Genomic DNA, 10,000 nt, shown 5'->3' with positions numbered 1-10,000 from the left:
TGCACATAATTCAACTAGCTTTATTATTTTGTCAAGCGCCAATGGAAATGATCTGAATAGGGGGATAATTTTTACCCTTAAAAACTGAAGAACGTCCTGTACTGGTACTTTAGTGAACAGGAATCTACATCAAGGCTTAAAAGTTTTTATGTTGTGAAGTGGTATATGTGCTTCTCTGAATTTGTGACAAAAATCTTCCGAATGTTTAATGTGACTGGAGAGAAAAGTGCCTAAAAAAGGGGAAAGGAGGCCAGCTAACCATTTAGAAATTTTGTAATGAAAGCACCGGCACATGAAACGATGGGTCTGAATGGAAGATTGTCTTTGTGAGTTTTGGGAAGGCCATAAAAATAGGGTAATAATTTAGGATTAATTATTTAAAATTTCTCTAATAGTTCAATACTCTTTTTGTCTTTGCCAATTAATCTTACTTCCGAAAAAATTCTGTGGGAACGTTTTTGGAGGGGATTTTTCGTCAGTTTTTCGTAGTGTTTGTGTCGCTAAGGAGCTGGTTGATTTTGTCAAGGTAGAAGTCTTTGTCCATTATTACGATTTTGCCGTCTTTGTCGGATCTACTTATTATAACATCTAACTTTTTTAGCGAGAGGGATGGCTATCATGAATCTGCGGGGAACAGGATATTTCTTATGTAAGTCAGTTAAAGCATTTAGTAACACATCCCTTTTAAACATATCTCTTCACGGTTGTAGTTTTGTCAGATATGAATTTATCAAAAAGCCACTATGAAGTCTAGGTTGTTTTTGCGGTCTGGCATAAGGGCAAAGGATAAGCCTAATTTAAAACTAAATGTTGATTTACAGTAAGGGGGGTGTTGGATAAGTTTAAAACTTTGTCTTGTTGCTGCAAGATATTCCATGCACCTATTATCTATTAGGTTATTTAACTTGCGTAGAAGTCTGTTGGAATGAGTCACGCTATTATAGGCAGCATGTCGGAACAGAATGAAATCAGATACCTGTATATGTGGTCCGTAGTGAGGAGGCGAAGATTAGACTGGGGTTCCATATATCACTCTGCGTAGTACGAAGATGTCGTTTTTTCGTATCGGTGATTCTTTCCTCCAGGAAAATCTTGTGTGAGAGAGGAAGGGGGTCCGATTGCAGAGTCCATCTCCGAATCCGTACATTTTTTGGTAGTACTTGTTCTTTGAGGCATTCTTCTAAAAAGTGTTGGTTTTTTCAGCCGTGTAGTCTGATCAGTACTTTTTCAAACTTGCGAAAAATTGGCTTGACTTCTGGAAGTGAGTGAAGAATCCTGGAAAGGCGGTTGAATTCCATAATGGGCTGAAAATGACTGGTATAAATGTTCTGTAACAACAGAGTTCCATCTAATAAAAGGAGCCCATAAAACCAAAACCAGAGAAAAAGTACTATATTTCAGAGACTGCTGTCTCCCTCTTCAAGGTAGATGAATGAGAAAAGTTCACAGAAAAGGTGGTATTTATACCAAGAGGTCCATCCACAAACAAGCCATTTTAAGTCACCCCCGCTGATAATTCTTCTCTAATCTTCTTAAGGGTTGGTTGAATGAAGACGTTGTCGATCGTGTCCGAAATCCATCCTCCTTTTGAGATGTTCATTACCTGCCTCTCTTTTATTAAGGCCGATTCCATCATTTGACTCTTGTACCGGCAGTTGCTGCTATAAATTACACGTGACAAATTCCAGTTTATTCTATGGTTATGTTCATTTATATGGTTGAAAATAGCCGAGTTCTGTTGTCCATACCTAACTGACCGTTTGTGTTGTATTAATCTCTGGGGAAGGGATTTACCTGTAAATCCGATGTAAGATTGGTCAGTCCTGGCATGGGATTTCGTATACCCCAGAGTCCTTTGGAGATGTCTTTTGTTGGACGTTAATCAGGATTGGCTAAGGTGTTTGGGTAATAAATACAAAAGGGTTCGATTTTCCGAGGGGGGTTGTTATTCTCTTAATCGTGTCCAGGTGGGGAATTATTATTTTATTGTTGGGTGTATCTCTGGTCTTGTCTTTAGGGGTCGGTAGAAAATTACGTTAGCTTTGTGAATTGCTTTCTCAATTATATGGTCAGGATATTTTAAAGACGAAAGTTGCTTGCGAATTAGTTCAAATTCTTTTTCCAGGAATTCTGGGGAACAAATTCGTAAGGCTCTTAAGAACAAGTTACTAGCTACACCTATTTTGATAGAAATGTCATGATAGCTAAAGTAGTGAATGTATGAAAGTGAGAACGTTGGTTTTCTGTATATGGTAAATTTGTATTCTGTCGTATCTCTGATTATTAAAACATCAAGAAAAGGAATTTTGTTGTCTGTTTCCCATTCAACTTTAAATTTGATGCTGGGCACTAATGTGTTTAATTTCGAGAGGAATTCATTGAAATTGCCCCACCTATTATCCCAAATGTTAGGATATCATCCACGTATCTCATCCACAGCATGGTTTTTGGGTTTTATTGCATTATTACTGTAGTTTCAAAGTATTCCATGTACAGATTGGCTAGAACAGGACTTAAAGGACTACCCATACTACACCCGAATTTTTGCTTGTAGAATGATTCCCCGAATGAAAATACGTTATTAGATGCACATAATTCAACTAGCTTTATTATTTTTGTCAAGCGCCAATGGGAAATGATCTGAATAGGGATAATTTTTACCCTTAAAAAAAAAAACTGAAGAACGTCCTGTACTGGTACTTTAGTGAACAAGGAATCTACATCAAGGCTTAAAAGTTTTATGTTGTGAAGTGGTATATGTCTTCTCTGAATTTGTGACAAAAATCTTCCGAATGTTTAATGTGACTGGGAGAAAAAGTGCCTAAAAAAGGGGAAAGGAGGCCAGCTAACCATTTAGAAATTTTGTAATTGAAAGCACCGGCACATGAAACGATGGGTCTGAATGGAAGATTGTCTTTGTGAGTTTTGGGAAGGCCATAAAAATAGGGTAATTTAGGATTAATTACTTTAAATTTCTCTAATAGTTCAATACTCTTTTTGTCTTTGCCAATTAATTCTTACTTTCCGAAAAATTCTGTGGGAACGTTTTTGGAGGGGATTTTTCGTCAGTTTTTCGTATGTGTTTTTGTGTCGCTAAGGAGCTGGTTGATTTTGTCAAGGTAGAAGTCTTTGTCCATTATTACGATTTTGCCGTCTTTGTCGGATCTACTTATTATAACATCTAACTTTTTTAGCGAGTGGATGGCTATCATGAATCCACTCGCTAAAAAAGTTAGATGTTATAATAAGTAGATCCGACAAAGACGGCAAAATCGTAATAATGGACAAAGACTTCTACCTTGACAAAATCACCAGCTCCTTAGCGACACAACACATACGAAAAAACTGACGAAAAATCCCCTCCAAAACGTTCCCACAGAATTTTTTCGGAAAGTAAGATTAATTGGCAAAGACAAAAAGAGTATTGAAACTATTAGAGAAATTTAAAGTAATTAATCCTAAATTACCCTATTTTTATGGCCTTCCCAAAACTCACAAAGACAATCTTCCATTCAGACCCATCGTTTCATGTGCCGGTGCTTTCAATTACAAAATTTCTAAATGGTTAGCTGGCCTCCTTTCCCCTTTTTTAGGCACTTTTTCTCCAGTCACATTAAACATTCGGAAGATTTTTGTCACAAATTCAGAGAAGCACATATACCACTTCACAACATAAAACTTTTTAAGCCTTGATGTAGATTCCTTGTTCACTAAAGTACCAGTACAGGACGTTCTTCAGTTTTTAAGGGTAAAATTATCCCCTATTCAGATCATTTCCCATTGGCGCTTGACAAAAATAATAAAGCTAGTTGAATTATGTGCATCTAATAACGTATTTTCATTCGGGGAATCATTCTACAAGCAAAAAATTCGGGTGTAGTATGGGTAGTCCTTTAAGTCCTGTTCTAGCCAATCTGTACATGGAATACTTTGAAACTACAGTAATAAATGCATAAAACCCAAAAACATGCTGTGGATGAGATACGTGGATGATATCCTAACATTTTGGGATATAGGTGGGGCAATTTCAATGAATTCCTCTCGAAATTAAACACATTAGTGCCCAGCATCAAAATTTAAAGTTGAATGGGAAACAGACAAACAAATTCCTTTCTTGATGTTTTAATAATCAGAGATACGACAGAATACAAATTTACCATATACAGAAAACCAACGTTCTCACTTTCATACATTCACTACTTTAGCTATCATGACATTTCTATCAAAATAGGTGTAGCTAGTAACTTGTTCTTAAGAGCCTTACGAATTTGTTCCCCAGAATTCCTGGAAAAGAATTTGAACTAATTCGCAAGCAACTTTCGTCTTTAAAATATCCTGACCATATAATTGAGAAAGCAATTCACAAAGCTAACGTAATTTCTACGACCCCCTAAAGACAAGACCAGAGATACACCCAACAATAAAATAATAATTCCCCACCTGGACACGATTAAGAGAATAACCAACCCCCTCGGAAAATCGAACCCTTTTGTATTTACTTACCCAAACACCTAGCCAAATCCCTGATTAACGTCCAACAAAAGACTCTCCAAAGGACTCTGGGGTATACGAAATCCCATGCCAGGACTGTGACCAATCTTACATCGGATTTACAGGTAAATCCCTTCCTTCCCCAGATTAATACAACACAAACGGTCAGTTAGGTATGGACAACAGAACTCGGCTATTTTCAACCATATAAATGAACATAACCATAGAATAAACTGGAATTTTGTCACGTGTATTTAGAGCAGCAAACTGCCGGTACAAGAGTCAAATGATGGAATCGGCCTTAATAAAAGAGAGGCAGGTAATGAACATCTCAAAAGAGGATGGATTTCGGACACGATCGACAACGTCTTCATTCAACCAACCCATTAAGATTAGAGGAAGATTATCAGCGGGGGTGACTTAAAATGGCTTGTTTGTGGATGGACCTCTTGGTATAAAAATACCACCTTTTCTGTGAACTTTTCTCATTCATCTACCTGAAGAGGGAACAGCAGTCTCTGAAATATAGTACTTTTCTCATTTTTGGTGTTTTTATGGGCTCCTTTTATTAGATGGAACTCTGTTGTTACAGAACATTTTATACCAGTCATTTTCAGCCCATTATGGAATTCAACCGCTTTCCAGGATTCTTCACTCACTTCCAGAAGTCAAGCCAATTTTTCGCAAGTTTGAAAAAGAACTGATCAGACTACACCGGCTGAAAAACCAAAAACACTTTTTAGAAGAATGCCTCAAAGAACAAGTACTACCACAAAAAATGTACGGATTCGGGAGATGGACTCTGCAATCGGACCCCTTCCCTCTCTCACAACAAGATTTTCCCTGGAGGAAAGAATCACCGATACGAAAACGACATCTTCGTACTACGCAGAGTGATATATGGAACCCAAGTCTAATCTTCGCCTCCTCACTACGGACCACATATACAGGTATCTGATTTCATTCTGTTCCGACATTGCTGCCTATAATAGCGTGACTCATTCCAACAGACTTCTACGCAAGTTAATAACCTAATAGATAATAGTGCATGGAATAATCTTGAGCAACAAGACAAAGTTTAAACTTATCCAACACCCCCCCTTACTGTAAATCAACATTTAGTTTTAAATTTAGGCTTATCCTTTGCCCTTATGCCAGACCGCAAAACAACCTAGACTTCATAGTGGCTTTTGATAAATTCATATCTGACAAAAACTACAAACCGTGAAGAGATATGTTTAAAAGGAGTGTTACTAAATGCTTTAAACTGACTTACATAAGAAATATCTGTCCCCGCAGATTCATGATAGCCATCCACTCGCTAAAAAAGTTAGATGTTATAATAAGTAGATCCGACAAAGGACGGCAAAATCGTAATAATGGACAAAGACTTCTACCTTGACAAAATCAACCAGCTCCTTAGCGACACAAACACATACGCAAAAAACTGACGAAAATCCCCTCCAAAAACGTTCCCACAGAATTTTTTCGGAAAGTAAGATTAATTGGCAAAGACAAAAAGAGTATTGAACTATTAGAGAAATTTAAAGTAATTAATCCTAAATTACCCTATTTTATGGCCTTCCCAAAACTCACAAAGACAATCTTCCATTCAGACCCATCGTTTCATGTGCCGGTGCTTTCAATTACAAATTTCTAAATGGTTAGCTGGCCTCCTTTCCCCTTTTTTAGGCACTTTTTCTCCCAGTCACATTAAACATTCGGCGGAAGATTTTTGTCACAATTCAGAGAAGCACATATACCACTTCACAACATAAACTTTTAAGCCTTGATGTAGATTCCTTGTTCACTAAAGTACCAGTACAGACGTTCTTCAGTTTTTAAGGGTAAAATTATCCCCCTATTCAGATCATTTCCCATTGGCGCTTGACAAAATAATAAAGCTAGTTGAATTATGTGCATCTAATAACGTATTTTCATTCGGGGAATCATTCTACAAGCAAAAATTCGGGTGTAGTATGGGTAGTCCTTTAAGTCCTGTTCTAGCCAATCTGTACATGGAATACTTTGAAACTACAGTAATAAATGCAATAAAACCCAAAAACATGCTGTGGATGAGATACGTGGATGATATCCTAACATTTTGGGATAATAGGTGGGGCAATTTCAATGAATTCCTCTCGAAATTAAACACATTAGTGCCAGCATCAAATTTAAAGTTGATGGGAAACAGACAACAAAATTCCTTTTCTTGATGTTTTAATAATCAGAGATACGACAGAATACAAATTTACCATATACAGAAAACCAACGTTCTCACTTTCATACATTCACTACTTTAGCTATCATGACATTTCTATCAAAATAGGTGTAGCTAGTAACTTGTTCTTAAGAGCCTTACGAATTTGTTCCCCAGAAATTCCTGGAAAAAGAATTTGAACTAATTCGCAAGCAACTTTCGTCTTTAAAATATCCTGACCATATAATTGAGAAAGCAATTCACAAAGCTAACGTAATTTTCTACCGACCCCCTAAAGACAAGACCAGAGATACACCCAACAATAAAATAATAATTCCCCACCTGGACACGAAGAGGAATAACCAACCCCCTCGGAAAATCGAACCCTTTTGTATTTACTTACTCACACTTAGCCAAATCCCTGATTAACGTCCAACAAAAGACATCTCCAAAGGACTCTGGGGTATACGAAATCCCATGCCAGGACTGTGGACCAATCTTACATCGGATTTACAGGTAAATCCTTCCCCAGAGATTAATACAACACAAACGGTCAGTTAGGTATGGACAACAGAACTCGGCTATTTTCAACCATATAAATGAACATAACCATAGAATAAACTGGAATTTGTCACGTGTAATTTATAGCAGCACTGCGGTACAAGAGTCAAATGATGGAATCGGCCTTAATAAAAGAGAGGCAGGTAATGACATCTCAAAAGGAGGATGGATTTCGGACACGATCGACAACGTCTTCATTCAACCAACCCAACCCTTAAGAAGATTAGAGGAAGATTATCAGCGGGGGTGACTTAAAATGGCTTGTTTGTGGATGGACCTCTTGGTATAAATACCACCTTTTCTGTGAACTTTTCTCATTCATCTACCTGAAGAGGGAGACAGCAGTCTCTGAAATATAGTACTTTTTCTCTATTTTGGTGTTTTTATGGGCTCCTTTTATTAGATGGAACTCTGTTGTTACAGAACATTTATACCAGTCATATATATATATATATATATATATCCCGAAGGAAGTAGAAGGGAAAGGCATCCTCATCTTTCAACAGTTTATTTCAATTTCGACGTTTCGCTACGAATTCCAAATCGCATTTTCAGGGGTAAAAATATATATAAATTTACGAACATTAATAATTAATTTTAATTGAAAATATATTAAAAATTGTCATGGCAACAGCTCTCAATAAAGTAAAAAGTTAAAAGTTAAAAGTTAAAATTCAACAGCACCGCCAAAGTCAGACATATGAAAAGTACAGGACTTCACTAAAATCTCAGAAATACCTACCTATACAAAAGAAAGAGTAAGACTAACAATATAGGTAAAAATACAGTAAGGCAAACCAGCTGCCCAAACTACGCTATGAACAATTTTACAGAGAACGTTTTGGTATTTAACGACGGTACGGTCTTCTTGATAATTATAGATTATAAAATTGTCAGGTTGTTGTTGTTCCGCAGTTGGGCCAAAATAGAAAAATCCTTACTGTCAATATATGTTTTACATGTTTTTGAGTGATTACGTATATTGGATTGTTCTGAATTAGATAACCTACTACCAGTTCTATGGCAAATTGTTCATAGCGTAGTTTGGGCAGCTGGTTTGCCTTTCTACATTTTTACCTATATTGTGTTAGTCTTACTCTTTCTTTTGTATAGGTAGGTGTTTCTGAGATTTTAGTGAAGTCCTGTACTTTTAATATGTCTGACTTTGGCGGTGCTGTTGAATTTTAACTTTTAACTTTCGTCGCGAAACGTCGGCATTGAAATAAACTGTTGAAAGATGAGGATGCCTTTCCCTACTACTTCCTTCGGGATATATCTTCTTTGAGCTCCAGCTCCGGCCCTTATGTGTGTGTATATATATTATATATAGATATATATATATATATATATATATATATATATATATATAGATATATATATATATATATATATATATATATATTTAATATGCCTGTCGTTATGACACCTATGAATTAGCACTTTGCATCATGCTAGATAGATTAAGGGACGCAGAATGACAACGATATTTTGTATGAATGAAACGGAAAATGTTTTAAAACAAAATATGTAATCTTTGACCAGACCATTCTCTCGATTTTCATGACTTAAGATGTCTAAAAGTGAACGACGGTAATATGACGACAATAAGATCATTTATAATAATGATGATGATGATAAGAATCAAAACTGCCATATAATATAATATTATATATATATATATATATATATATAGATATATATATATATATATATATATATATATATTATATATATATATCTATATATATATATATTATATATATATATATATATATATATATATATCTATATATATTTATATATATATATATATCTATACTATATACATATATATATATATAATATTATATATATATATATATATATATATATATATATATATATATGCATATATGTGTGTGTGTGTGTGTGTGTGTTTGTTTGTGTGTGCGTGTGTGTATGTTTGTGGTTAAGAAATATAAACGAAGATATTTAAGCATAGCAAACCTCTACTAGGTAATCTCGACAATAAAATTACTTGTGAAACTCGCCAGACTTGTTCATTTAGGCATAAAGCTTCATCAGCAACATAATCAAAAGCTAAAACAGGAGGCTCTAGATGTCCCTGAAATCTACATTTATTTTCGTTCAATGAAAAGTAAATATTTTGCACTACAGAAATAGGGGAATTGATTCATTAGAGAAAAGGGTCACCTATTCCTAAGCATAATTTCCCAGGCATGCCATCCAATTTAGGGCTAACTGAGGCTTTTCATCTTCAAGGTTATCTAGTAATTAACCACTGGGAAATGGGTAGGACATTCTTTCCCTTTTTAATGATACTTTGTCATGAATACTCTCCGGCTAACCTTTGCTTATTTCGTGATCACAACTTCCAGCTGCGTCAGTTTGAAACCAAACTTCCAACAAAGATATAATTGAACTTTAATTCCATTTACGACTTTTCGAGACGAAAACTTTCTTCCATTTGTCATTTTCTTGGGGTCATTCATGCCTTTTGTTTTTGTCTTCCATCAATCTTTCTTATTCATTGGCATACTAAAATTATAAATGAATAATTATTTCAGAAATATGCTTCTGTAGATAATGGTGGTAACCTAACTAATTATTTTTTTTATTGACAAACACATGTAATTTACGATAACGAAACGATTACGAGGTTTCTATTTTTGTCTTTGATTAATGAGTGTAACTGTGTATGCTTTATTTACATTCTTATAACGATATGTCTTAGTCACAGTTGTTATT

The sequence above is a fragment of the Macrobrachium nipponense genome, chromosome 7 (genome assembly GCF_015104395.2).
Source record: "Macrobrachium nipponense isolate FS-2020 chromosome 7, ASM1510439v2, whole genome shotgun sequence".
In the NCBI taxonomy this organism is placed as follows: Eukaryota; Metazoa; Arthropoda; class Malacostraca; order Decapoda; family Palaemonidae; genus Macrobrachium; species Macrobrachium nipponense.
The sequence above is the reverse complement of the archived record's forward strand: the minus strand, read 5'-3'. Positions refer to the sequence as shown.